Source organism: Phalangium opilio, unplaced genomic scaffold, assembly GCF_054372755.1.
Source record: "Phalangium opilio isolate 3A_F unplaced genomic scaffold, DU_Popi_V2 ptg000024l_1, whole genome shotgun sequence".
NCBI lineage: Eukaryota > Metazoa > Arthropoda > Arachnida > Opiliones > Phalangiidae > Phalangium > Phalangium opilio.
In genome coordinates this window covers 11,538,480-11,548,044 of record NW_028324155.1, presented here as the reverse complement: position 1 = coordinate 11,548,044, position 9,565 = coordinate 11,538,480, and the positions used below count along the sequence as shown (strand labels likewise).

The following is a 9,565-nucleotide window of genomic DNA, read 5'->3' as shown; positions in this document are numbered from 1 at the left end:
TTCACTTTTTTTTCCTCTTTTAAATTCCAATAGATATGAAAAAAGCCAACATATTTTCTTTTTGTTATTGTTTTAAAAAGATGAAGGTTAATTTGTCTCACTTAATTTAAATTCGAATTATTAAATAGCACTCTCGGCAACGGCCATATCACGCTGAAAACACCGGTTCTCGTCCGATCACCGAAGTTAAGCAGCGTCGAGCGCAGTCAGTACTTGCGAGGGAGACCACTTAGGAAAACTGGGTGCCGTTGACTTTTTCACTTTTTTTTCCTCTTTTAAATTCCTATAGATATGAAAAAAGCAAACATATTTTCTTTTTGTTATTGTTTTAAAAAGATGATGGTTAATTTGTCTCACTTAATTTAAATTCGAATTATTATCTAGCACTCTCGGCAACGGCCATATCACGCTGAAAACACCGGTTCTCGTCCGATCACCGAAGTTAAGCAGCGTCGAGCGCAGTCAGTACTTGGAAACTTTGCGTGCCGTTGGCTTTTTCACTTTTATTTCCTCTTTTAAATTCCATGAGATATGAAAAAAGCAAACATCTTCTTTTTCTTATTGATTTATAAAGATGAAGGTTAATTAAATTCGAATTATTAAATAGCACTCTCGGCAACGGCCATATCACGCTGAAAACACCGGTTCTCGTCCGATCACCGAAGTTAAGCAGCGTCGAGCGCAGTCAGTACTTGGGAGGGAGACCACTTAGGAACACTGCGTGCCGTTGGCTTTTTCACTTTTTTTTCCTCTTTTAAATTCCAATAGATATGAAAAAAGCAAACATATTTTCTTTTTGTTATTGTTTTAAAAAGATGAAGGTTAATTTGTCTCACTTAATTTAAATTCGAATTATTAAAAAGCACTCTCGGCAACGGCCATATCACGCTGAAAACACCGGTTCTCGTCCGATCACCGAAGTAAAGCAGCGTCGAGCGCAGTCAGTACTTGGGAGAGAGACCACTTAGGAACACTGCGTGCCGTTGGCTTTTTCACTTTTTTTTCCTCTTTTAAATTCCAATAGATATGAAAAAAGCAAACATATTTTCTTTTTGTTATTGTTTGAAAAAGATGATGGTTATTTTCTCTCACTTAATTTAAATTCGAATTATTATCTAGCACTCTCGGCAACGGCCATACCACGCTGAAAACACCGGTTCTCGTCCGATCACCGAAGTTTAGCAGCGTCGAGCGCAGTCAGTACTTGGAAACTTTGCGTGCCGTTGGCTTTTTCACTTTTATTTCCTCTTTTAAATTCCATGAGATATGAAAAAAGCAAACATATCTTCTTTTTCTTATTGATTTATAAAGATGAAGGTTAATTATATTCGAATTATTAAATAGCACTCTCGGCAACGGCCATATCACGCTGAAAACACCGGTTCTCGTCCGATAACCGAAGTTAAGCATCGTCGAGCGCAGTCAGTACTTGGGAGGGAGACCACTTAGGAACACTGCGTTCCGTTGGCTTTTTCACTTTTTTTCCTCTTTTAAATTCCTATAGATATGAAAAAAGCAAACATATTTTCTTTTTGTTATTGTTTTAAAAAGATGAAGGTCAATTTGTCTCACTTAATTTAAGTTCGAATTATTATCTAGCACTCTCGGCAACGGCCATATCACGCTGAAAACACCGGTTCTCGTCCGATCACCGAAGTTAAGCAGCGTCGAGCGCAGTCAGTACTTGGGAGGGAGACCACTTAGGAACACTGCGTGCCGTTGGCTTTTTCACTTTTTTTTCCTCTTTTAAATTCCAATAGATATGAAAAAAGCAAACATATTTTCTTTTTGTTATTGTTTTAAAAAGATGAAGGTTAATTTGTCTCACTTAATTTAAATTCGAATTATTATCTAGCACTCTCGGCAACGGCCATATCACGCTGAAAACACCGGTTCTCGTCCGATCACCGAAGTTAAGCAGCGTCGAGCGCAGTCAGTACTTGGGAGGGAGACCACTTAGGAACACTGCGTGCCGTTGGCTTTTTCACTTTTTTTTCCTCTTTTAAATTCCAATAGATATGAAAAAAGCAAACATATTTTCTTTTTGTTATTGTTTGAAAAAGATGATGGTTATTTTCTCTCACTTAATTTAAATTCGAATTATTATCTAGCACTCTCGGCAACGGCCATACCACGCTGAAAACACCGGTTCTCGTCCGATCACCGAAGTTTAGCAGCGTCGAGCGCAGTCAGTACTTGGAAACTTTGCGTGCCGTTGGCTTTTTCACTTTTATTTCCTCTTTTAAATTCCATGAGATATGAAAAAAGCAAACATATCTTCTTTTTCTTATTGATTTATAAAGATGAAGGTTAATTATATACGAATTATTAAATAGCACTCTCGGCAACGGCCATATCACGCTGAAAACACCGGTTCTCGTCCGATAACCGAAGTTAAGCAGCGTCGAGCGCAGTCAGTACTTGGGAGGGAGACCACTTAGGAACACTGCGTTCCGTTGGCTTTTTCACTTTTTTTCCTCTTTTAAATTCCTATAGATATGAAAAAAGCAAACATATTTTCTTTTTGTTATTGTTTTAAAAAGATGAAGGTCAATTTGTCTCACTTAATTTAAGTTCGAATTATTATCTAGCACTCTCGGCAACGGCCATATCACGCTGAAAACACCGGTTCTCGTCGGATCACCGAAGTTAAGCAGCGTCGAGCGCAGTCAGTACTTGGGAGGGAGAAAACTTAGGAACACTGCGCGCCGTTGGCTTTTTCACTTTTTTTTCCTCTTTTAAATTCCAATAGATATGAAAAAAGCCAACATATTTTCTTTTTGTTATTGTTTTAAAAAGATGGTTAATTTGTCTCACTTAATTTAAATTCGAATTATTAAATAGCACTCTCGGCAACGGCCATATCACGCTGAAAACACCGGTTCTCGTCCGATCACCGAAGTTAAGCAGCGTCGAGCGCAGTCAGTACTTGGGAGGGAGACCACTTAGGAAAACTGGGTGCCGTTGGCTTTTTCACTTTTTTTTCCTCTTTTAAATTCCTATAGATATGAAAAAAGCAAACATATTATCTTTTTGTTATTGTTTTAAAAAGATGAAGGTTAATTTGTCTCACTTAATTTAAATTCGAATTATTAAATAGCACTCTCGGCAACGGCCATATCACGCTGAAAACACCGGTTCTCGTCCGATCACCGAAGTTAAGCAGCGTCGAGCGCAGTCAGTACTTGGGAGGAGACCACTTAGGAACACTGCGTGCCGTTGGCTTTTTCACTTTTCTTTCCTCTTTTAAATTCCAATAGATATGAAAAAAGCAAACATATTTTCTTTTTGTTATTGTTTGAAAAAGATGATGGTTATTTTCTCTCACTTAATTTAAATTCGAATTATTATCTAGCACTCTCGGCAACGGCCATACCACGCTGAAAACACCGGTTCTCGTCCGATCACCGAAGTTTAGCAGCGTCGAGCGCAGTCAGTACTTGGAAACTTTGCGTGCCGTTGGCTTTTTCACTTTTATTTCCTCTTTTAAATTCCATGAGATATGAAAAAAGCAAACATATCTTCTTTTTCTTATTGATTTATAAAGATGAAGGTTAATTATATTCGAATTATTAAATAGCACTCTCGGCAACGGCCATATCACGCTGAAAACACCGGTTCTCGTCCGATAACCGAAGTTAAGCAGCGTCGAGCGCAGTCAGTACTTGGGAGGGAGACCACTTAGGAACACTGCGTTCCGTTGGCTTTTTCACTTTTTTTCCTCTTTTAAATTCCTATAGATATGAAAAAAGCAAACATATTTTCTTTTTGTTATTGTTTTAAAAAGATGAAGGTCAATTTGTCTCACTTAATTTAAGTTCGAATTATTATCTAGCACTCTCGGCAACGGCCATATCACGCTGAAAACACCGGTTCTCGTCGGATCACCGAAGTTAAGCAGCGTCGAGCGCAGTCAGTACTTGGGAGGGAGAAAACTTAGGAACACTGCGCGCCGTTGGCTTTTTCACTTTTTTTTCCTCTTTTAAATTCCAATAGATATGAAAAAAGCCAACATATTTTCTTTTTGTTATTGTTTTAAAAAGATGGTTAATTTGTCTCACTTAATTTAAATTCGAATTATTAAATAGCACTCTCGGCAACGGCCATATCACGCTGAAAACCCCGGTTCTCGTCCGATCACCGAAGTTAAGCAGCGTCGAGCGCAGTCAGTACTTGGGAGGGAGACCACTTAGGAAAACTGGGTGCCGTTGGCTTTTTCACTTTTTTTTTATCTTTTAAATTCCTATAGATATGAAAAAAGCAAACATATTATCTTTTTGTTATTGTTTTAAAAAGATGAAGGTTAATTTGTCTCACTTAATTTAAATTCGAATTATTAAATAGCACTCTCGGCAACGGCCATATCACGCTGAAAACACCGGTTCTCGTCCGATCACCGAAGTTAAGCAGCGTCGAGCGCAGTCAGTACTTGGGAGGAGACCACTTAGGAACACTGCGTGCCGTTGGCTTTTTCACTTTTCTTTCCTCTTTTAAATTCCTATAGATATGAAAAAAGCAAACATATTATCTTTTTGTTATTGCTTTAAAAAGATGAAGGTTAATTTGTCTCACTTAATTTAAATTCGAATTATTAAATAGCACTCTCGGCAACGGCCATATCACGCTGAAAACACCGGTTCTCGTCCGATCACCGAAGTTAAGCAGCGTCGAGCGCAGTCAGTACTTGGGAGGAGACCACTTAGGAACACTGCGTGCCGTTGGCTTTTTCACTTTTTTTTCCTCTTTTAAATTCCTATAGATATGAAAAAAGCAAACATATTTTCTTTTTGTTATTGTTTTAAAAAGATGGTCAATTTGTCTCACTTAATTTAAATTCGAATTATTAAATAGCACTCTCGGCAACGGCCATATCACGCTGAAAACACCGGTTCTCGTCGGATCACCGAAGTTAAGCAGCGTCGAGCGCAGTCAGTACTTGGGAGGGAGACCACTTAGGAACACTGCGTGCCGTTGGCTTTTTCAATTTTTTTTCCTCTTTTAAATTCCAATAGATATGAAAAAAGCAAACATATTTTCTTTTTGTTATTGTTTTAAAAAGATGATGGTTAATTTGTCTCACTTAATTTAAATTCGAATTATTATCTAGCACTCTCGGCAACGGCCATATCACGCTGAAAACACCGGTTCTCGTCCGATCACCGAAGTTAAGCAGCGTCGAGCGCAGTCAGTACTTGGAAACTTTGCGTGCCGTTGGCTTTTTCACTTTTATTTCCTCTTTTAAATTCCATGAGATATGAAAAAAGCAAACATCTTCTTTTTCTTATTGATTTATAAAGATGAAGGTTAATTAAATTCGAATTATTAAATAGCACTCTCGGCAACGGCCATATCACGCTGAAAACACCGGTTCTCGTCGGATCACCGAAGTTAAGCAGCGTCGAGCGCAGTCAGTACTTGGGAGGGAGACCACTTAGGAACACTGCGTGCCGTTGGCTTTTTCACTTTTTTTTCCTCTTTTAAATTCCAATAGATATGATAAAAGCAAACATATTTTCTTTTTGTTATTGTTTTAAAAAGATGATGGTTAATTTCTCTCACTTAATTTAAATTCGAATTATTATCTAGCACTCTCGGCAACGGCCATATCACGCTGAAAACACCGGTTCTCGTCCGATAACCGAAGTTTAGCAGCGTCGAGCGCAGTCAGTACTTGGAAACTTTGCGTGCCGTTGGCTTTTTCACTTTTATTTCCTCTTTTAAATTCCATGAGATATGAAAAAAGCAAACATATCTTCTTTTTCTTATTGATTTATAAAGATGAAGGTTAATTATATTCGAATTATTAAATAGCACTCTCGGCAACGGCCATATCACGCTGAAAACACCGGTTCTCGTCCGATAACCGAAGTTAAGCAGCGTCGAGCGCAGTCAGTACTTGGGAGGGAGACCACTTAGGAACACTGCGTTCCGTTGGCTTTTTCACTTTTTTTCCTCTTTTAAATTCCTATAGATATGAAAAAAGCAAACATATTTTCTTTTTGTTATTGTTTTAAAAAGATGAAGGTCAATTTGTCTCACTTAATTTAAGTTCGAATTATTATCTAGCACTCTCGGCAACGGCCATATCACGCTGAAAACACCGGTTCTCGTCGGATCACCGAAGTTAAGCAGCGTCGAGCGCAGTCAGTACTTGGGAGGGAGACCACTTAGGAACACTGCGTGCCGTTGGCTTTTTCACTTTTTTTTCCTCTTTTAAATTCCTATAGATATGAAAAAAGCAAACATATTATCTTTTTGTTATTGTTTTAAAAAGATGAAGGTTAATTTGTCTCACTTAATTTAAATTCGAATTATTAAATAGCACTCTCGGCAACGGCCATATCACGCTGAAAACACCGGTTCTCGTCCGATCACCGAAGTTAAGCAGCGTCGAGCGCAGTCAGTACTTGGGAGGAGACCACTTAGGAACACTGCGTGCCGTTGGCTTTTTCACTTTTTTTTCCTCTTTTAAATTCCTATAGATATGAAAAAAGCAAACATATTTTCTTTTTGTTATTGTTTTAAAAAGATGAAGGTCAATTTGTCTCACTTAATTTAAATTCGAATTATTAAATAGCACTCTCGGCAACGGCCATATCACGCTGAAAACACCGGTTCTCGTCGGATCACCGAAGTTAAGCAGCGTCGAGCGCAGTCAGTACTTGGGAGGGAGACCACTTAGGAACACTGCGTGCCGTTGGCTTTTTCACTTTTTTTTTCCTCTTTTAAATTCCAATAGATATGAAAAAAGCAAACATATTTTCTTTTTGTTATTGTTTTAAAAAGATGATGGTTAATTTCTCTCACTTAATTTAAATTCGAATTATTATCTAGCACTCTCGGCAACGGCCATATCACGCTGAAAACACCGGTTCTCGTCCGATCACCGAAGTTTAGCAGCGTCGAGCGCAGTCAGTACTTGGAAACTTTGCGTGCCGTAGGCTTTTTCACTTTTATTTCCTCTTTTAAATTCCATGAGATATGAAAAAAGCAAACATATCTTCTTTTTCCTATTGATTTATAAAGATGAAGGTTAATTATATTCGAATTATTAAATAGCACTCTCGGCAACGGCCATATCACGCTGAAAACACCGGTTCTCGTCCGATAACCGAAGTTAAGCAGCGTCGAGCGCAGTCAGTACTTGGGAGGGAGACCACTTAGGAACACTGCGTTCCGTTGGCTTTTTCACTTTTTTTCCTCTTTTAAATTCCTATAGATATGAAAAAAGCAAACATATTTTCTTTTTGTTATTGTTTTAAAAAGATGAAGGTCAATTTGTCTCACTTAATTTAAGTTCGAATTATTATCTAGCACTCTCGGCAACGGCCATATCACGCTGAAAACACCGGTTCTCGTCGGATCACCGACGTTAAGCAGCGTCGAGCGCAGTCAGTACTTGGGAGGGAGACCACTTAGGAACACTGCGCGCCGTTGGCTTTTTCACTTTTTTTTCCTCTTTTAAATTCCAATAGATATGAAAAAAGCAAACATATTTTCTTTTTGTTATTGTTTTAAAAAGATGATGGTTAATTTCTCTCACTTAATTTAAATTCGAATTATTATCTAGCACTCTCGGCAACGGCCATATCACGCTGAAAACACCGGTTCTCGTCCGATCACCGAAGTTTAGCAGCGTCGAGCGCAGTCAGTACTTGGAAACTTTGCGTGCCGTTGGCTTTTTCACTTTTATTTCCTCTTTTAAATTCCATGAGATATGAAAAAAGCAAACATATCTTCTTTTTCTTATTGATTTATAAAGATGAAGGTTAATTATATTCGAATTATTAAATAGCACTCTCGGCAACGGCCATATCACGCTGAAAACACCGGTTCTCGTCCGATAACCGAAGTTAAGCAGCGTCGAGCGCAGTCAGTACTTGGGAGGGAGACCACTTAGGAACACTGCGTTCCGTTGGCTTTTTCACTTTTTTTCCTCTTTTAAATTCCTATAGATATGAAAAAAGCACACATATTTTCTTTTTGTTATTGTTTTAAAAAGATGAAGGTCAATTTGTCTCACTTAATTTAAGTTCGAATTATTATCTAGCACTCTCGGCAACGGCCATATCACGCTGAAAACACCGGTTCTCGTCGGATCACCGAAGTTAAGCAGCGTCGAGCGCAGTCAGTACTTGGGAGGGAGACCACTTAGGAACACTGCGCGCCGTTGGCTTTTTCACTTTTTTTCCTCTTTTAAATTCCAATAGATATGAAAAAAGCCAACATATTTTCTTTTTGTTATTGTTTTAAAAAGATGAAGGTTAATTTGTCTCAACTAATTTAAATTCGAATTATTAAATAGCACTCTCGGCAACGGCCATATCACGCTGAAAACACCGGTTCTCGTCCGATCACCGAAGTTAAGCAGCGTCGAGCGCAGTCAGTACTTGGGAGGAGACCACTTAGGAACACTGCGTGCCGTTGGCTTTTTCACTTTTTTTTCCTCTTTTAAATTCCTATAGATATGAAAAAAGCAAACATATTTTCTTTTTGTTATTGTTTTAAAAAGATGAAGGTCAATTTGTCTCACTTAATTTAAATTCGAATTATTAAATAGCACTCTCGGCAACGGCCATATCACGCTGAAAACACCGGTTCTCGTCGGATCACCGAAGTTAAGCAGCGTCGAGCGCAGTCAGTACTTGGGAGGGAGACCACTTAGGAACACTGCGTGCCGTTGGCTTTTTCAATTTTTTTTCCTCTTTTAAATTCCAATAGATATGAAAAAAGCAAACATATTTTCTTTTTGTTATTGTTTTAAAAAGATGATGGTTAATTTGTCTCACTTAATTTAAATTCGAATTATTATCTAGCACTCTCGGCAACAGCCATATCACGCTAAAAACACCGGTTCTCGTCCGATCACCGAAGTTAAGCAGCGTCGAGCGCAGTAGGTACTTGGAAACTTTGCGTGCCGTTGGCTTTTTCACTTTTTTTTCCTCTTTTAAATTCCTATAGATATGAAAAAAGCAAACATATTTACTTTTTGTTATTGTTTTAAAAAGATGAAGGTCAATTTGTCTCACTTAATTTAAATTCGAATTATTATCTAGCACTCTCGGCAACGGCCATATCACGCTGAAAACACCGGTTCTCGTCGGATCTCCGAAGTTAAGCAGCGTCGAGCGCAGTCAGTACTTTGGAGGGAGACCACTTAGGAACACTGCGCGAAGTTGGCTTTTTCACTTTTTTTTCCTCTTTTAAATTCCAATAGATATGAAAAAAGCCAACATATTTTCTTTTTGTTATTGTTTTAAAAAGATGAAGGTTAATTTTCTCACTTAATTTAAATTCGAATTATTAAATAGCACTCTCGGCAACGGCCATATCACGCTGATAACACCGGTTCTCGTCCGATCACCGAAGTTAAGCAGCGTCGAGCGCAGTCAGTACTTGGGAGGAGACCACTTAGGAACACTGCGTGCCGTTGGCTTTTTCACTTTTTTTTCCTCTTTTAAATTCCTATAGATATGAAAAAAGCAAACATATTTTCTTTTTGTTATTGTTTTAAAAAGATGAAGGTCAATTTGTCTCACTTAATTTAAATTCGAATTATTATCTA

The 9,565-nt window shown here is 38.2% G+C and overlaps 14 non-coding genes and 18 pseudogenes across 14 annotated transcripts; all 32 read left to right on the top strand.

Moving 5' to 3' along the window:
* Positions 1–135: 135 nt before the first annotated feature.
* LOC149693518 (5S ribosomal RNA) lies at positions 136–254 on the top strand (annotated as a pseudogene).
* Positions 255–391: 137 nt separating this feature from the next.
* On the top strand, positions 392–494 carry LOC149693517 (5S ribosomal RNA; annotated as a pseudogene).
* A 120-nt stretch (positions 495–614) lies between these two features.
* Positions 615–733, top strand: LOC149693516 (5S ribosomal RNA). The gene has a single exon (XR_016383155.1). It is a non-coding gene; the product is annotated as a 5S ribosomal RNA (ribosomal RNA).
* A 137-nt stretch (positions 734–870) lies between these two features.
* On the top strand, positions 871–989 carry LOC149693515 (5S ribosomal RNA; annotated as a pseudogene).
* A 362-nt stretch (positions 990–1,351) lies between these two features.
* LOC149693514 (5S ribosomal RNA) lies at positions 1,352–1,470 on the top strand (annotated as a pseudogene).
* A 136-nt stretch (positions 1,471–1,606) lies between these two features.
* LOC149693513 (5S ribosomal RNA) lies at positions 1,607–1,725 on the top strand. Its single transcript, XR_016383143.1, has one exon. It is a non-coding gene; the product is annotated as a 5S ribosomal RNA (ribosomal RNA).
* Positions 1,726–1,862: 137 nt separating this feature from the next.
* On the top strand, positions 1,863–1,981 carry LOC149693512 (5S ribosomal RNA). The gene has a single exon (XR_016383132.1). It is a non-coding gene; the product is annotated as a 5S ribosomal RNA (ribosomal RNA).
* A 362-nt stretch (positions 1,982–2,343) lies between these two features.
* On the top strand, positions 2,344–2,462 carry LOC149693511 (5S ribosomal RNA; annotated as a pseudogene).
* A 136-nt stretch (positions 2,463–2,598) lies between these two features.
* Positions 2,599–2,717, top strand: LOC149693510 (5S ribosomal RNA; annotated as a pseudogene).
* A 134-nt stretch (positions 2,718–2,851) lies between these two features.
* On the top strand, positions 2,852–2,970 carry LOC149693509 (5S ribosomal RNA). Its single transcript, XR_016383296.1, has one exon. It is a non-coding gene; the product is annotated as a 5S ribosomal RNA (ribosomal RNA).
* A 137-nt stretch (positions 2,971–3,107) lies between these two features.
* LOC149693508 (5S ribosomal RNA) lies at positions 3,108–3,225 on the top strand. The gene has a single exon (XR_016383359.1). It is a non-coding gene; the product is annotated as a 5S ribosomal RNA (ribosomal RNA).
* Positions 3,226–3,587: 362 nt separating this feature from the next.
* On the top strand, positions 3,588–3,706 carry LOC149693507 (5S ribosomal RNA; annotated as a pseudogene).
* Positions 3,707–3,842: 136 nt separating this feature from the next.
* Positions 3,843–3,961, top strand: LOC149693506 (5S ribosomal RNA; annotated as a pseudogene).
* A 134-nt stretch (positions 3,962–4,095) lies between these two features.
* LOC149693505 (5S ribosomal RNA) lies at positions 4,096–4,214 on the top strand (annotated as a pseudogene).
* Positions 4,215–4,351: 137 nt separating this feature from the next.
* Positions 4,352–4,469, top strand: LOC149693504 (5S ribosomal RNA). Its single transcript, XR_016383358.1, has one exon. It is a non-coding gene; the product is annotated as a 5S ribosomal RNA (ribosomal RNA).
* Positions 4,470–4,606: 137 nt separating this feature from the next.
* On the top strand, positions 4,607–4,724 carry LOC149693503 (5S ribosomal RNA). The gene has a single exon (XR_016383357.1). It is a non-coding gene; the product is annotated as a 5S ribosomal RNA (ribosomal RNA).
* A 134-nt stretch (positions 4,725–4,858) lies between these two features.
* On the top strand, positions 4,859–4,977 carry LOC149693502 (5S ribosomal RNA). Its single transcript, XR_016383200.1, has one exon. It is a non-coding gene; the product is annotated as a 5S ribosomal RNA (ribosomal RNA).
* A 137-nt stretch (positions 4,978–5,114) lies between these two features.
* On the top strand, positions 5,115–5,217 carry LOC149693501 (5S ribosomal RNA; annotated as a pseudogene).
* Positions 5,218–5,337: 120 nt separating this feature from the next.
* Positions 5,338–5,456, top strand: LOC149693500 (5S ribosomal RNA). The gene has a single exon (XR_016383198.1). It is a non-coding gene; the product is annotated as a 5S ribosomal RNA (ribosomal RNA).
* Positions 5,457–5,818: 362 nt separating this feature from the next.
* On the top strand, positions 5,819–5,937 carry LOC149693499 (5S ribosomal RNA; annotated as a pseudogene).
* Positions 5,938–6,073: 136 nt separating this feature from the next.
* On the top strand, positions 6,074–6,192 carry LOC149693498 (5S ribosomal RNA). The gene has a single exon (XR_016383197.1). It is a non-coding gene; the product is annotated as a 5S ribosomal RNA (ribosomal RNA).
* A 137-nt stretch (positions 6,193–6,329) lies between these two features.
* On the top strand, positions 6,330–6,447 carry LOC149693497 (5S ribosomal RNA). Its single transcript, XR_016383356.1, has one exon. It is a non-coding gene; the product is annotated as a 5S ribosomal RNA (ribosomal RNA).
* Positions 6,448–6,584: 137 nt separating this feature from the next.
* LOC149693496 (5S ribosomal RNA) lies at positions 6,585–6,703 on the top strand. Its single transcript, XR_016383196.1, has one exon. It is a non-coding gene; the product is annotated as a 5S ribosomal RNA (ribosomal RNA).
* Positions 6,704–7,066: 363 nt separating this feature from the next.
* Positions 7,067–7,185, top strand: LOC149693495 (5S ribosomal RNA; annotated as a pseudogene).
* A 136-nt stretch (positions 7,186–7,321) lies between these two features.
* LOC149693494 (5S ribosomal RNA) lies at positions 7,322–7,440 on the top strand (annotated as a pseudogene).
* A 137-nt stretch (positions 7,441–7,577) lies between these two features.
* LOC149693493 (5S ribosomal RNA) lies at positions 7,578–7,680 on the top strand (annotated as a pseudogene).
* Positions 7,681–7,802: 122 nt separating this feature from the next.
* LOC149693492 (5S ribosomal RNA) lies at positions 7,803–7,921 on the top strand (annotated as a pseudogene).
* Positions 7,922–8,057: 136 nt separating this feature from the next.
* Positions 8,058–8,176, top strand: LOC149693491 (5S ribosomal RNA; annotated as a pseudogene).
* Positions 8,177–8,312: 136 nt separating this feature from the next.
* On the top strand, positions 8,313–8,430 carry LOC149693490 (5S ribosomal RNA). Its single transcript, XR_016383354.1, has one exon. It is a non-coding gene; the product is annotated as a 5S ribosomal RNA (ribosomal RNA).
* A 137-nt stretch (positions 8,431–8,567) lies between these two features.
* LOC149693489 (5S ribosomal RNA) lies at positions 8,568–8,686 on the top strand. Its single transcript, XR_016383195.1, has one exon. It is a non-coding gene; the product is annotated as a 5S ribosomal RNA (ribosomal RNA).
* Positions 8,687–9,063: 377 nt separating this feature from the next.
* On the top strand, positions 9,064–9,182 carry LOC149693488 (5S ribosomal RNA; annotated as a pseudogene).
* A 136-nt stretch (positions 9,183–9,318) lies between these two features.
* Positions 9,319–9,436, top strand: LOC149693487 (5S ribosomal RNA; annotated as a pseudogene).
* Positions 9,437–9,565: the final 129 nt, after the last annotated feature.